Source organism: Sorex fumeus, unplaced genomic scaffold (assembly GCF_029834395.1).
Source record: "Sorex fumeus unplaced genomic scaffold, SorFum_2.1 ptg000014l, whole genome shotgun sequence".
In the NCBI taxonomy this organism is placed as follows: Eukaryota; Metazoa; Chordata; class Mammalia; order Eulipotyphla; family Soricidae; genus Sorex; species Sorex fumeus.
Genome location: NW_026606071.1, coordinates 40,301,262 through 40,318,995, shown reverse-complemented (window position 1 = coordinate 40,318,995; position 17,734 = coordinate 40,301,262).

The following is a 17,734-nucleotide window of genomic DNA, read 5'->3' as shown; positions in this document are numbered from 1 at the left end:
AATAAACTCTAATTCTAAACAAGAGATCTAAACTGCTATTTTTTTCTCCAAATAAAGATAAAATGAGAACATGATACTAGACCAGCTTAATCCTATGGCATCTGTCAAATGGGCAAGACCATAAAGTCCTTAGGAAATACACTCTGATTGGAGATAGTGCAGAGGTTTGGGGTATTTCGTTCCTTTGAATATTTTTGAACACTTAAAGTGCAGTGAGACATTCACTAACCTCTATTTAAATACAGTAGTCTATAACAGATACCCTTATACCTGTTGAATGGATGGAAACACTAAGTCATAAGCTGCTTAGTTGACTTGTCTTAGATCACCCTGCTAATACTGGCTGGAGTCTGGGAATTAAACCCAAGCAGCTGGATTTCAGCGATATGCAGTAAAATCCAATATCACCTTGAGATACCGCATATGAACCCATCTAGCTGCATTCTATCTGATTGAACAATATCTGAAGTGGGCAAGTTCTAGATGCAACACGCCATTGATAATAGGGAGAAATGGAACTGCATTGTTCTCAAAACATTGCATTCCTAAGTGGCTTAGTGTTAACTGATTTGTTGGTTGATTACTTTGATAAGCTATAGAGAAACAAACTATAAACTCAATAATCTCTCTCCCTTTTTTCTTTTTCTTTTTCTTTGTGTTTTTTTTTTTTTTTGGCTTTTTATTTGGAGGGGAGGGGAGATCGGGATGGAAGAATCACTTATAGCAGTGAACAGGGCTTCCTCTTGCCTCTGCACTCAAGAAACACTGCTGGTGGTCTTAGATTATAAATGGAGTGCTGGAATTGAACCTGGGTTAGCCATGGCCATGTACATAGCAAGTACCATACCTGCTGTGCTATCTGGCTTCTTAATAATCCTATTATGCACTGGGTGTTTTGAGAGTTAATTTGTAAATTCTACTTTTTACTATAAGCAGCATGTGTTCAATTACGATCTGAGGTGTAGTGGGGAAAGAATAAGATTTCCTTTCACTATCATTGAACATAAAAGTCATTAACATCACTTCTCAAATGCCATTCCACATTTTGATGATGGCCTGTGACAAAGAGGTGCTAGTTATCAACCAAATCAAAATGAAAGACGGGTCCAAAGGCAAGAGAAAGATTCACTGAAGTAGAGAGTAAACATGATATAACAATCATTTTTTAAGTCAACATATTTCATATGAACCCTGCCTCAGTTCCTCTTCCTCTTTTTTTTTGTTTCTGCCTTTTGGACCACACCTGGCAGTGCTAAAGGGCTAACTCCTGGCTCTGCTCTCAGGGATCACTCCCGGAGGTACTCAGGAGACTCAAAGGATGTTAGTGATTGAACTCAGATCAGCCTGCTCTACTATGGCTCTGACCTTCAGTTTATCTTCCCTGTGACTCTGGTCCAATCACTAACATCTCTGCAAGTCAGCTTGTTCACCTTTAACATGAGAACACTTCTTGCTTTGTCAGGATCTTACGAGCATTTATCTACTCAATTCTATAGAAAGTAAAAACTGAAAACTAGATATTTACAAGTACCTATTAGGCCTAGTGAACATGTGAGAATGTCCCCAAAATAACAAAATAACAATGGATACTAAATCTTTATATTCAAAATTAGGGCTGGAATCCCAGAGAGGCAAAAATGTATAGTCGAAGTGACATCTGCACTTGTTTGTTCATTGCAGCACTCTTTACAATAGCCAGAAACTGGAAGAAACCTGAATGCCCAAGAACAGATGACTGGTTAAAGAAACTTTGGTACATCTACACAATGGAGTACTATGTAGCTCTTAGAAAAGATGAAGTCATGAAATTTACATACAAGTGGTACAATATGGAAAGTATCATGCTAAGCGAAATGAGTCAGAAAGAGAGGGATAGACATAGAAAGATTGCATTCATCTGGGGGATATAAAGTAACAAAGTATGAGATTAATACCCAAGAATAGCTGAGATCAGCACCAGGACGATTACTCCATAACTTAGAGGCCAGCCGGGTATCCTAGAGGAAAGGGCTGTTCAGATAGAGAAGGGAGCACCAAATAAAGGATGTTTGGAGGATCCTCCCAGGAGGGGAGATGCATGTCGAAAGTAGACTATGGACTGAACATGTTTGCCACTCAATGCCTCTTTTGCAGACCACAACACCCAAAAGGAGAGAGAGAACACAGGGGATTGCCCTGCCACAGAGACAGGGGGGATGGGGGGATGGGGGTGGGAGGGATATTATCCATGGTGGTGGAAAATGGGCACTGGTGGAGGGATGGGTATCTGATCATTGTATAATTGAAACCAAAGCACAAAAAATTGTAAATCTACAACTTTAAAAAAAATAAAATAAAGGGAAAAAAAAAATTAGGGCTGGAGCCATAGCACAGCGGGTAGGGCATTTGCCTTGCACGTGGCTGACCGCAGTTCGATTCCTCTGCCCCTCTCGGAGAGCCCCAGTTCGATTCCTCCGCCCCTCTCAGAGAGCCCAGCAAGCTACCAAGAGTATCTCGCCTGCACGGCAAAGCCTGGCAAGCTACCCATGATGTATTCGATATGCCAAACACAGTAACAAGTCTCACAATGTTACTGGGCCCGCTCGAGCAAATCGATGAACAATGGGAGGACAGTGACAGTGACAGATGGAAAAGATGTTGAAAGGTATACAATGGATGGTAGGGTGGGAAAAGGATTAAGATTCCATAGTCAAATAAGATAGGAACATAGGAATGTGTTTCATTCTAAAACACTTCAGAACATTCAAAACTCTGAGTAGGTCTGAGTAAAAAAAAAAAAAAAAACTCATTTTGACAAATAACCTGAATCCCAGTCTACAACGCCTGTTTTACCTCAAGGCACACTCCAATTCCATCTCTAGTCTTGCATGGGGATTTACCTTATGGCTACTAGTTGTCAAGAAACTTAAATACTGGTTGGAAATGGAGTTTATGAGGTGAGAAGTATGGGTAGATAAGATTGCTTGCCTAGAAAGTATGAAAATGAAGCAGTGACTCCAGAGCGCACAGAGTAGGTTTAAAATCATAAACTGAATCACCTGAGCTGGAGCAAAGTACTGGGCTAAGATGTCTGTATTCTTCCAGCCCCAGTCAAGAGCCAAATGAATTTTGACAATGAAAAATGCACAACACACTTAAATCAACAATCTAATTAAGACCTGTGGTGATATTGTGGGCTTTGGCCTCACTTATTTCACTCTTTCCCTTCAGAGGAAGTGCCTTGAGCCACTGCTTGCTCCCTGTTGAATGTGTAATAGACCCCTGACATATCTTGTTTCTGGCAATCGCTTTGGACATAATTCTTTGTTTATAGCACTGCTGTAGAAAACTTGATGAATACTTAGGAGAAAATAGAATTAGGACCTAAGGACCCAGTTAAAATCAACTTAGTAGAACATAGGACTTGCTTTGTGTCGAGCTGGAAAAGATAGCCATGAGAGAAAGTGACTTTAACATACACTCAGCGAAAGTATATATTATACACATAATATGTAAGAGGCAATTATGGCCTCGTAATCTGCAGTGTATCACTACCTAGCAATCAGATTGACGTATTCTAATGAGACCCATGTTGTTTGTAATCAGACTGGCATTGCTTATTCCGATCTCTATTCCATAAGATGCACTTTTAAATGGCTCAGATTGCACCAGATGCTATAAGAAATAGCATTCCATTTTATTCCATTACCAGCATTTTTCCCTCTTCCAATTAGCATAATTTAAAATCAGCCAGAGGCAAATGTGAGGGGCTGAAAAGTTGCACAGAAGTTCAAGAAATACTTGATCGAAAAAGGCAACAAGACATACATGCACAGCATTAAAAAATATGGACACAAGAACATTGCAATTAGTAAAATTATTCTTTCAATTACTCAAAATTTATTTCTATGACTTGCTGAAATAGTGCAATCTCTCAGGAAGCTAAGTGCCCTGTAGGTTCTTACTATTTAGGCATTATCTCGTAGATGACACAATAGAATCGCCACCTCATTTACCATTCAGTTAAAGTTTAATTGGGTTCATCTTTCTTCCCTCTTCAAAATGGCCAGGAACTTAGATAATCAAAACAAATTCTCATTTGTAAAATGAGAAGATCCTCATAAATTGCCTCTTTATAAGTTAGGTACTGGGTGTTGAAAAAATATCTAAAGTAATGGCTGGATTGTACCCAACACACAGTTTTTCCTAATGTAATATGCTGTGATGCTGAAAACTGCTTATTTAAAAAAAATTTTTTTTGGCTTTTTGGGTCTCACCTGATGATGCACAGGGGTTACTCCTGGTAGTGCTCAGGGGACTATATGGGATGCCAGGGATCGAATCCTGGCAGCCACATGCAAATCAAGTATCTTACCACTGTAAATTTGCTCTGGCTCCAGTGCTTAATTTTTTTAAAGAGCAGTTACACAATAATGGCAGACTAATTTTCCCATGTTTTGCCTCCCCTGTTCTCTTTTCTTCTCCTCACAAGTCACATCTTCTCCAAACTGTGTTTTGGGACTTTTTCAGGTAGCTCACTCACTAGTCACTGTCCCTTGGACCTCTTCCTAATAGCATCTAATAGATTATAATGGAGGACCTAAGGACCCAGTTAAAATCAACTTAGTAGAACATAGGACTTGCTTTGTGTCGAGCTGGAAAAGATAGCCATGAGATAAAGTGACTTTAACATACACTCAAACTTTCTCCTTAAGTTTATCTGAGTAGTACTTGCTTATCCCTGGCTGTAGTTATATCAATGGGTCTGAAGCAGAGTCAGTTTTTGATACAATACTGAATTCAGAGATGTTCCAATCAGAGTGAACCATAAAACTTCTTTTCCAGAGTGTGGGAACCAACCTTTCTTAATTTTTCACTCCCACCCTGTTCCCACTTGAATAAAAGGCATCATTTCCTGTCTGGTCATTCCAGAGCAGGAGAGGAGTCAACCTTGGGATGGAAGTGACACACACAAACACCTCGGGAAAGAGAATATCAAAGAAACAGAGGCAGATGCAATGTTGTGCTGGAGCCCTTTGTACCACCCAGCTCAGAAGAAGCTTCCGTTAAATTTGCAGAAACTTGTGAATTGGCCAGCTTGAAGTTGATCACACGGGGAGCATTTACACCACTCCTTCTGCCCCATATCTGCAAACACTAAAATTATAAGCTGCTTCCTCTTTTTTTCCTTTCTTCTCCAGTTCTTTCTTCTCCTTCTTCCTCCCCATCCTTCCTCTTCCCCCAGAGCTGGTTGTTAAACATTTACTAGCTTTTTACTGGCTGTAACTCTGAACCATTGCCTGCAGCTTGGCTTGCTTCTAGCACTTTTCATATCAGAGGCCAGAAGTCTCCTTTATTGTTTCAGTCACTTTGACCCATAATTTTGATTACTGTTAACCAAAACCTTATTTGCCAGGACCTGCAAACTTAACTATGAACACTTAAGTCTATAGAGCTTTTCCAAGAACTAATTCACTTTACCTCAAACAAAACATTCATCTCTACAAAGAAGACCCTTCTATTATTTCCAGTTCACAAAAGCTGAAACTAAAACTTAAGGGAAAATATCACTTACTCAAGTTTCAAAGAGATCTACTTACAATTTTCCTAATACACCAAGCCCTTTTCATACTTTTAGAGTTGACTTTAGGTTATGGCTTCATTTTATAGTGTGTCCATCTAGGAAATACCTCTTTGTCCCTCAGGGTCCTAAGTCAATGTCTCTTGTAGGTCATTATCCTTAATCTGTCCTGAGAGGTTCCTGCCCTACCTGTTTTGAGCAATGTGGCATGCTCATTTTTTATGTCTTAGTTCCTCCATTAGTTTGTAGAAAAAAGTGTCTTAAAATCTTTGGAATCTTTTCATTTTTGGCTCTATTATGCTGCCTAGATCTTTGACTTGCACAAGGTAGCCGTTCAACCAATAATAACTCAATAGCTTGAATTAATAAAGGAATGAATCCTTGTAATCTTTTCCTACAACACTGAAGTTCCAAGAAAGAAGAAATATGTCAATTGAACAAATTGACATATTTCTTAGAACAAATCTTTGGTTATCAGAAAGCTCTCAAAACTCCTTGGATTTTCCTTTTCATCTTTCCTCATCTTCAGTACCACCAAAATCATCATCAAGAACTGTCTCCCAGGCATTGGATAGATGAGAGAGTGGGAGTGATGTTAGAAAGATAATTGACCTTCATATCAAATAGATTGTTGTATTTGTTTTAATTCCATTTACTGCCTAGGTCATCAGGCAATTTAGAAGCTTTTTTCAAAAAAAGAATAAGGGTAATAATTAACATTTAAGGTTTCTGTGTAAAAGGAAATAACTCTTAAATAGATAGGTACATAGTAATTATCACTAAGGAAATATTAACTATCTCATGTCCTGCAACCTTAGCTATATTTTATTTTTATTTTGTTTGTGTATAGCCCACCTATAAGATTTAGTATCTTATATTTAATTACTGGGCTGGAGCAGGTAGGGCATTTGCCTTGCACGCAGTCTGCCTGGGTTCGATTTTTTTCGCTCCTCTCAGAGAGCCCAGCAAGCTACGAAGAGTATCTCACCTGCAGGGCAAAGCCTGGCAAGCTAACCAATATGCCAAACACAGTAACAACAAGTCTCACAATGGAGATGTTACCTGGCCTGCTCAAGCAAATCATTGAACAAAGGGAGGACAGTGCTACAATGCTATTTAATTACTAACTTTAGATATTGTAAACTACTATTATATCCATTAAGCATATTATAATAATAAATAACAATAATCACAAATAATAAGGTAAAGGTAAAGGTAAAGGCCCTCCCGTTGATCGTCGATTTGCTCGAGCGGGCCCAGTAACGTCTCCATTGGAGACTTTGTTGTTACTGTGTCTGGCATATCGAATGCTCTTGGTAGCTTGCCGGGCTCTCCGAGAGGGGCGGAGGAATCGAACTCGGGTCGGCCATGTTGGCTACCATATAACAAAGAAGATAGGATGCACAATTTTTAAAGCTGAAATGCTGAGACTTATGACTGTGTGTGAATTCTATTATTTTTAGGATCAGGCTATTCTTGACTTTGTAAATGTCTCTTGTTTTTATAACTAGATCATGGGAGTGTATATATGTATATGCTAGTGAGATCAGACAAGAAGCAATATAAACATTGTTATATTTTGCTTTGGAAGAAATATTTTGAAAAGTTGAAAGAAAGAACTGGGGTTTTCTTAGCAATTTGGATTGGATTGAGTAATTCTTGTCCTCCAAGGATATCACTTAAGATTGAGAAAGCACAATTTTGGTAAAGAGCCTATTGACTTGCAAATGTCATGACTGAGTTATTGGTCCAAGTTTTGATGAGTGGTGATTTTACCGTGGAAAGTTAAGCACAGTGCCTCATCCTAGAAGGAGACATTCTAGAATTGGTCATGAATCAGTCCTTGGATTGGTGGGAAAGATATGTTTCTTCTCTAAGGCCACAGACAGGGAATAGAGCTGGTCCTAAATTCTATGCCTGGGAGTATTAGGAGTATTATCAGTGGTGAGAGTTAGTGGACCCCTCCTTGAATAGCAGGAGGAGGTATTAAGGAGTTTTTAGCCTTTAACCAGGTAAGATGATAACAGTGGTCAGCAGTTTCCTCACATTAAACCCTCGTTTAACTTGGGAAAGGTTAGCCACACAACTCCTTTCCCTATAGTGATGTGGAGAGACACATTGAACACTAACTTTCTGGTAAGACCAAGGAGGAACATTAGGAGTGTGCAGGGGAAATTAGCAGCCCAGCAAAGAGTTAATTAAGTTATCATGTGCTTACCCCCCACAAATACACGTCACAAATATTACTAAATGTACTTTACAGTTAGAACTATGAGAATGTAGATTAGGCATTTTTCTAAGCTTTAACTTTTTTTTTGAAATGACTGAATTGAGATTTGCAACATATCAAAATACACCAAAAGTGTGCTCTTCCTTTGACAGTTCTGTACACTTTGAACAAGTGAAATAGAACTGCAGAGTCAGCGCACACCTCTGTATGGTTCATTTCTTGTGACCATCTCCATAAATCAAACCAGTAAGAATATTGATTTCCATTTGCCTCAGTGTAGGTGGAATCTCAGTTGCCCGTCATTCCTATTATATGTCCGAATGTCTTGAGGGAGAAATGAGATGTAGGGGGAATTTGTGTTTTCATAAGAACCAGTAACATTTCACATCTTAAGTAAGACTTAATTCTCTGGTCGATGGCCTGAAATTGATTTTCTCCCAGCTGTAGACCAATGTGATAGAAAATCTACTTAGTGTAATAGGTATTTTATGTTTGATGATTTTATAAAAGAATACGGTGGCATTTAGAAAATACTAGATCTAGTCTGAACTGCTACAAGGAGCTTTGTGAGCTGAAGTATGACACAAATGATGCCATTTTTTAAAACCTGAATTTTCAGTTTCCTAATCCTACTATATCTCAACTTTAGAATTCAATGTACATTTTACATTTCTTAGTTTCTAGGTATGAATCTCTGGGAACAAGAATGTGTATCTATAGACCCAGATTTAGTAGCTCTGTCCTGGGACTTCTATAGCATTGCTGGAAACTTAAGTACCTCAGTGCTAGTTGCTAGGAGGCTTGTTTTCTAAAACATCAAATAGGTCCTGCTCCCTCCATGGATCTAATCATCCCTTCTGCCTGGTGGAGCTCTGCAATACCTGGGATAAGATATTTCATTGTTGATTCTCTTCTGAAAGACATAAATTATCTGCACATATACAAAAATAGAAACTGGGGATTTAATGAAACAAAGGACACTGGAGAAGAGGAGCTGACTGAGGGAGAGGATAAATGACCAATCAGTATCGATAAAATGCCCCAGGAAATTTACCAATTTATGTACATGAATTGTTTTCTGTTCCATGTTGTTCTTATGTTCTTTTTCTGTTCTTCCTCCTATTTCGTCCTCTTCTTTCTTTTCACCCAAGAGTCAAAGGCAACAAATTTCTATTCTCAGACTATTTTTACTCTCCTAGAATCTCCAATATACCATGGAGCTCTGAATTGTTAGATATCATTCATCAAGAAATTAGATTTTTTTAGTACTCTGAGAAGGGAAACGCATTGAAAGCAGATTTTTTTTAATATTTTGTCATTATTAAGTGAACTCAAAGTGCTTCCTTTATTCGTTTTTCTATTCGAAAGTGAACAAATGTTCACTGTGTGATGTTTGGGATAGTAAGGAAAATGAAACACTAAGAATGCAAGCTCTTTTACTGATCCATAGCCAGTGTTCCTTGCAAAAGGTAATCTAATAATCCTTTATTCCATTCAAGGACTTTAGGAGCTTGTACATCTCTAGACATTTTAAATGATTTACCCAGTGACCCGTCAAGACCTTCAGATCCAAGTATTGTTATTATTCTTGCTTGAGGGGGGGAATTCAATGGGAATGATGTCCAGAGAGATGGTGGATGCGGCCATATCTCTTGCTGGTGTGTGTGTGTGTGTGTGTGTGTGTGTGTGTGTGTGTTTGTAATACAGCTCTGCACTTGAGAGGAGTGTGCTCCATTGTTCAGAAAGATTTCTCCAAAACATAAACCCATGGCTCTGGGTTTTTCTTCTTCTGACTGACATGAGTAACTTTCAGAAAGCTCTGAAGTTCTTTGAGGATCGATTGCTATTCTTGACAGAGTTTTGTACTTGATTGCTTTGAAGCCCACTTATCTTCCTTAGCTGATTGAAGACGTCGCTGATGTGCTTTTTTAATTAGTTTGTGAAGTGGGTGGAGTTGGAGCAAAGTCAATTTCATCTTGCTAAAATCCAATCAATGCCAGTTGACTGAATGACTTTAGTTTATTTAGCTGATTGACCCTGGACTTCTTCAGAAGTTGTTTTCTCTTATTTTCAATTTTGATGATTAAAAAATGATTTAATTACAGAAGTCACTTCTAAGTTGCTTAATAGGTTGGCATGAAAATTGACTCTACTTTCCCCCTCTAAGTATATCTCACTAGACACACACAATAAAGTTATGTTGACTTCAATAATATTTTATTGTTCCAAACTATAACAGAGACAACACACTTTGCTCTTTTGACTTTTCCTTTCATTTACTGCGGAGACAAGTATTTAAAGAAAGAGAAGAATGCCTGAATCTTTGCAAAAATATTTACATTGTACTAACTTTTGTTGCAATTTACTTAAAGGTTTTTATGGTGCAGCATTTTGCAAATCCTTTCACTGGTAAAACTTTTCTTATTGAAGTAATGAATAGAAAAAATGGTGGTTCCCAATTATTTGGAGAAGAATTATTGTGACTGCCTGCCTGGGCATCAAGCTGAAATGCTTACAAAACCATTTCACATCCCAAACAACACCAACTAAATTTTGTTTCTGTCAAAATAATAGAGACAAATGGTTCCAAAGCAGAAATGCTGCTGGTAAACATTTTCATCAGAATCAAGCACTGTGGCTATTAAAATTCATCCAAATTAAATGTTTATTTCTGAAACAAATGCCTTCTTTGTAAAATATTTGCTCGGCCAAGATACCACTAACCCTGCAGGGTGAGTTCACTCATGTGAGTCATGAGAGCTTAATTGAATAGAGAAAACTTTAGTATACTTTTCTCTAAAAGGAGGAGTTAAGCCGGCAATTTTAAGATGGTGGAAACATTTTTGTTTTGAACTTTTGATCTAAAGTGCTTTTTGAAAAAATGAAATTCTACAAACTGATTCATGGGGCTCATAGGCAGGTTTGTACTAGTCATCTGTACTAATCAGAAATATCTGATTTACTTTGCTGGCTGGATCAGATTCTTGCTCACTTTGGTTGTGTCTTGGAAAGTCTAAAGGGAACAAAGGTCATGGAAAAGCAATGGAATGGATGGGTTGCTCTCCAGCTTCCTAAATTAGTAAGAACGATTTTTGAGATCAAAGAAAAAAAAGCTACAATTGATTGTTGCACATAAAAACTGCGAAAAATCATCATAAAATCTCACACAGACTCTCATAGATGTGATGAGTTCTAATAATTTTATGCATGAATACACTTATATACAAGTATAAAATCTACTATGCACTAATATCCTATTGGCAAGAACAAGTTTTGCAGCCAAGTTTAAGATCAAGCTTAGGGAAGTACATTTCCCCTGCCAGGAAGTCAAATGTAGAACATCGTGACGCTATATATCTTCATCAATCTCTTCCTTACAGGGAGCAGGTGTCTTCTAAGATGTTGAAGAAACAGAACATGAGTGTACTTGCTCCTGAGCTTGCGTCACATGTCAGTACCCCTGGGGCATCTAAGAAATACCTGGGGGAACCTCAAAGGAGATCAATTCCTGAACAGGCAGGGGAAATGCTACAGATTAATTTGTATTCATTGCTTTGGGCATTGTAGTTCCATAAACATTTTGTTTTTCAAAAATACATGTGGAAGATTGGGTCTGTTTAATTCATACTAAAATAAAGCCCCAAATGAATTTTGTATCATTGTTTTGAACCTTTATTAAGAAGACCTAAATAAACTTAATTGTAGACATATTATTAAATGTATATATGAACATATAGTGATCATTTAATCAATAAACAAAACAATAATTTTTAAAATCATGGAAACAGTTTAAAGTTATGCAGTGTGCTTTTTTTTTTTTTTGCTTTTTTGGTCACACCCAGCGATGCACAGGGGTTACTCCTGGTTCATGCACTCAGGAATTATTCCTTGCCATACTCTGGGGACCATATGGGATGCTAGGAATCGAACCTAGGTCCGGCTGCGTGCAAGGCAAATGCCTTACCCGCTGTGCTATCACTCCAGCCCCCACAGTATGCTTTTTAAAAATATGAACTTATGCCAAAAGTTATATAGAACTTTTGTGTGTTCTATGTGAAGTAGGTCACAATTTTACCTATTTCTCCCTGGGCCTCCCTTTCTCCACTAACACAATTATATTCTCATTGCCACATGCAATAACTACAAGCACCAGCATGAGATTTGTGTGACAGAGTCTACTAACTTCACATCAATGCATTTTTTTTCTTCCTGTATACACACCTAGATTATAACTTGCAAATTTCTGGCAGGTAGTTGTAGTTATGTGACTGAGTTCTAGCCAGTGGAGAGTGAGTCAGAACGGTATTTCATCATTCTCCAGACAGACTCCTAAAATCCTCTCACATTTGTTCCTCTTTCCCCTTTCCTAGGGCAGGCTTTGATGCATTTAAAGTTATCAATGTTAGATGCCACATGTTGAATGTGGTAAAGTCATAAAGTGGAAGGAAACTAGATTTGTCAGTGACCATCTAGATAACTCTCTACTAATCTGAACTTCATAGGAATGAGAAATAGATTCTTTCCTTATAGTTTTGAAGCATTACCACCACAGGGAAGTTATTTGTTCTCTAGGCACAACAATTTTCTCATCTGTAAAATTATGTAGTGGTTCTAAAATATGTACTCAAATTCTTTAGTGCTCTTACTTTTATGTGGTGGAGTATAATTTTCCTCCCTCTAACAAAGACCTGTTTTAAAATAGAAGTGGCAGTGGGTCATTTCTAAGACCAAATCATAAAAGGCATTGTAGCTTCCTGCTTATCCTCACTCTTGGAATTTTTCCTCTGATGGGAACTAGCTGTCATATTTTGACAGCCCGTGGAGAGCTACACAGGGTTGAGGAACTGGAGACTACTGCCAACAGCCATGTGATCGAGCCACCGTAAAAGCAGATATTCCAACTCCAGTCAAGTCTTCTAATGACTGTGGACTTGGATGGTATCTTACCTTCAACTTCATTAGCTTTTGAGTCAACAATGATTCCAATCCAGAAGTAGTAATCTCTTGGGTCAGGGAGACAAAACAGTGGTTAATGCACTTGGCTTGCATGCAGCTGACCTGCATTCAGTTTTCAGCATAGCAGCACCCAGGAGTGATCCCTAAGCAAGAATGAGGAGTAATCCCTGAGATCAGTTTAGGATGGCCTCAAACAAAACAGAGGCAACAAACACTACCCTCCCAGAAATAATACCCAATCCTGTCTAATTCTGATCCAAAAAAACTGTGTGATCCATGGAATCTGAGCTAAAATAAATATGAACTCCCTTGGGTGCCATATAGGCACATTAAAGTCTATAGACAGGAAGTACCAACGGCAACTGAAGAATCATTAATATGGTACATATGGAACTTGAGGAATAGAACTGATGTTCAATGCTTAAAATCAATGTAGTAGAATATGGATGTGGGTATGGGACTGATATCTTGATTAAGATCATAAAAGTTGTAAGGTCAATGAAAGGAAAGATTGTTGAAAGAGATTAGTGTGACAGATGGAATATTTTATTAGATACTGAATCTGCCAACAGTGATGAAAAACAAAAATCAATTTTGGAGAGAAAGGCAGCAAGCTGCATGCTAACATTTCCCCAGAAAACAGAATTCTAATTGAGCACTTATTGGAGGAGATAAAGAATGCCTAGCTAATGGTGCTGCTTGATATAGGTGGCTCAAAGGAGCCTGTAGGCTTGAAAGAGAAAGGGATGAAAATTTGCAGATGTTACCCAGGGAGCAAGAAAGATCATCTCTTATGTCAAAACATGGAGGTTGTAGAAAAAACTTCTGGTTGTTAAAGAGGGCTGGTGAGGGGTTGGAGCAATAGCACAGCGAGTAAGGCATTTGCCTTGCACGCAGCGGACCTAGGTTCGATTCCCAGCATCCCATATGGTTCCCCGAGCACCGCTAGGAGTAATTCCTGAGTGCATGAACCAGGAGTAACCTCTATGCATCGCTGGGTGTGACCCCAAAAGCAAAAAAATAAAAAAATAAAAAAAAATAAAGAGGGCTGGTGAGGTGGTCGTGATGTCGGACAATGGCTGGCTCCCAGTGTAAGAAGGGAAAAGACCTGCCTAATGAAACTCTGTGGGTAAAGCGAATTTGGCTGAAAATATACTCTAACACCCAGGTGAAGGAATGGAAGATTTTAAAGACAGAGGAGGGGTAAGAGGCTGCGCTAGGTTGGCAAAATATAGAAACCCAGTTGATGATGGAAATTTGGAAGCCCCAGTCTCCTGGAATTTACTGAGGTAAGCAGTTTTCAGCACGTTGGGATGGAATTTGGTGATCTCTCCGTGAAAGTTCTTGTATTAGTCAACTACTTATAACGTTTCCTCAGAATTATTCTTGGTCAATTCATATGGGTGAGTTGGATGCATGCCTGAGAGGTTATGGGTGCAGCTTCCTGAGAATGTCCAAAAGCTGGGATGGGGTGTCAGGTGATGGTGCTACTGTCCAAACAATGGGGAGATCATTGGTGGTCATCTAAACTGCAAATTTTTCTTAAATTCTCATTTTCTGAGCACTGTTGGTCTGTGATATTCATATCCATCCATAGGGATCACTTGATCACTTGATATCTCGTTACTCATCGATATGCTTGAGCAGGCACCAGTAATGTCTCCATTCATCCCTGTTGCATGCTAGCATAGCCCAATGGCATCTGCTCTTTCTAGGAACACAAAGAGACTCAAACTGATCCTTCAGGGTCTTGACGAAGAAGTCTGACCATCTTGTAGGTGGGAGGCCATGCAATCTTTTGACGTCCTGTGGAATCCAGTCGGTAATGGCTCGAGTCCAGCGGTCATCTCTAAATCTCATTATGTGTCCAGCCCATCTGATTTTCAACACCTGGGCAAACAATACAGTGTCCCTGATTCTTGAGCACTGACGGAGGTCAGAACTCCAGATTCTTTGTCTCATTTGAGTGAAGCGTGATACTCCAAGCACAGTGCTTTCGATTCCTCTTTGAGAGACTCCAAAGGTCTCTTATCCATAGGGATAATCTTAGGATATTTTTAAAGTTGAAAATGGTCACATCATGGGTCAGAGTACAGATAGTAAGTGGGAAGGGTGCTTGCCTTACTGACCCAGGTTCAATTCCTGACACCCATATGGTACCTGGAGTCCCATCATAAGTGATCCCTGAACACAGAGCCAGGAATAAGCCCTGGGCACTCCAAGGTATGGCCCGTGCCTTTCCCCATACCCCTGAAATAAACAATGAGGTCAATAAAATCTTACCTCACCTCTAACTCCTACAGGATAAGAGAGAAAATTTTGAATTAGGATTCAATGTTGTATGCATAACTTCTTTTGTTTTCTTTTCTCCTCTTAAATTTGTTTCAAAAAGCTGCAGTAAGTTTTCCCTGAAAGTCTTTGATTACAATTAACCAGAAGAGAGTGGACTGAACTTTTTGAAGGACTTCTGGAAGCCAGGTAGTGCTTCTTCAGCTCTGCCAGCAAAAGGCCTTAGGGAACTGAGCAGAGGAAGGACCATTGGGAAGTCTGAGGCCCTCCCTTTCTCTCAAGAGCTCCACAGGCCTGGCAGAGCCTTCAATCTCACACGGCATGTTTTCTAGTCCAGAAGACTGCTCCAGAGTGACTTGTGGAAGAAATAATTGATGGTTGCAGAGTATAAAATCCAAGTGCTATGGAAACAGAAAAGCAACAATAAAGGAACTCTCCTGGTTGCTCAACTCCAGCGCTTGGCAGAGTGGCTGGGAAACACAATTCCCCTCAGTCAACACACAGTCTTGTCGGACTGAGAAAGGAGCTAAGCTTCCCCAGTGCCCAACTCTAGCCTTGACCCTTTGGCTACCTCCCTGATTTCATCCATCCTTCTTTTCGATCTCCATCTAGAGAAAACTAGCCATGATTGAAAGCAATCCTATTAGTGTGGTTTAATTTCATGCATGCCAATATGTCATCTAGGCACTGAACATTGCTGTGTGCGTGATCCACTTGGGCTCAATACTTGATGTGGTTACAAAGATGCAGGGTCCCCATGGGATCCTGAACTGCTGGCATGGTCAATCCTGTGCCCTGAGATCTGGGCGAACAAACTGGTGGGGCAAGATTCTGGGTAGTTCCTTGCTCTAGAGCCTGGGAAACCTTGGAATCAGAGGAGGGTAGGGAGCAAACTGGACATTGGATCAAGGGCTTTTGTACTGTATCTCTCATAGGCATGTTGCCTGTGGCCTGGACATAAGTAATGTGTATTTTCTTTTTTGTATTTCAATACTGTATCCAACAGATTTCTTTGTCTTTATACTGTAATGTGGATTCAAAAATTGGTACATTATCATGGTTCAGAGAACACTACTTTTCATAGTCAATGTCACATATTTTACAGAGCAAAAAGATCACTCTTTAATGGTGCCCAATTAAAAATGATCTTCAGTAATTATTTTCATGTCAATCACAATCATTATTTCTTCATACCAAAATAAAGATATTTTAAAAGTGACTTCAAGGTAAATAAGCTTATTAAAATTCAATGAAATAGTTACAGTATTAACTAAAATTTGTATCTACCAAGTAAAACTGCAAAATTTCATTATATTTCAAACAGAAAGCCTCAAAGTCCATAGGAAATGACAGAGTTGACATAACTCAAGGTTTTCTTTTTTTTTTTAGGCCACACCTGGCAACGCACAGGGTTTACTCATGTATTCAGGAATTACTCCTGGCGGTGCTCAGGGGAGCATATGGGATGTGGGAAATCGATCCTGGTTGGCTGCATGCAAGGCAAACGCCCTCCCCACTGTGCTATCATTCCAGCTCCATAACTCAAGTTTTGTCCCTTCATCTTTGTCACCAACATGCGGTCCTTATTTTGAAGCTAATGTTTAAAAGTAGCCATGTGTAGTGTTCTGAGAATAAGAACACAGACTGTCCTCAAAGTGAGTTGGACTGATTTCAAAGGACTCAAATGAAATGAAGTTGCTACATCTGTGTGTTTGGAGGCTGTTTGATAGGAAGTTCCCCCAAATGAACTTTCACATAGAATACCATGTTAACTTAGGATAAATAATGAAGTTTGCTAATTTGAATTCTATATTATTGCCCTTGTTGTGACTTTATTATCGGCATTATTAAAATTCAACAACAATTACAATAGTCATTTAGAACTTATTTAAACTGAAGATGATTTTCAGGGAGGTGTAGTTAAGCATTGTCAGATTTTAACAGTGCATAGATGGTGAAATGGAATCTATTTTGGTTGGATTTATTCTTTTCAATTTTTCTGCTGATAATGTACTCCTCTCTTGCCTTAGATAGACTCCTCTCATTCTTCTATTATTCCAACTTGACAACTGTGTGGGGAAATCCTAGAATAAAGCAAAATTAAGAAAGAGGACACTCTCTTCCTACTTGTTCATGGACCACTACTTAATTTTGGTGCTGGAGGTGATAACTATGGTGTGCTTGGGAAAGGCAGGCATATCTACAGAACTCACTTAGAAGGGTCAGGTCTGGTATCTACAACTCAGAGTGACATTGCTGGACCTTCCCAGAAACGCCTCTCACAGACAGAAGGGCTTCTGTGTAAAATAAGAATCTGTGTCTGATTTCAGTAAAACAAACAGCCTACCTAGATATAACCAAAGATGGAAAAATCAGAGAGTAATTCTAGGTTTAGAGAGCACACAACCTAAGTAGACAAAAATAAAAATAAATGGCATAGTACAGTGCAAAATGATTTTTCTTTAAACGGTGTCTAGTAAGCAGAGTTGCAGGCAAAAATACAGGGATATTTAAGAGAGTTTCCTCGAAGAAATAATACCTGAAATCACTTGTAAGTCTTGGAGCTAGTCTCCTACTGACTTTGCCCCATAGGGCTTATGTGTGGATAAGATATTTGGGAGTGGGATGCTTCCAAATATGAGTTTAAATTCACAGCATTATAATAGCCATGCTTTATTAAGCATTTACAATATGCCATA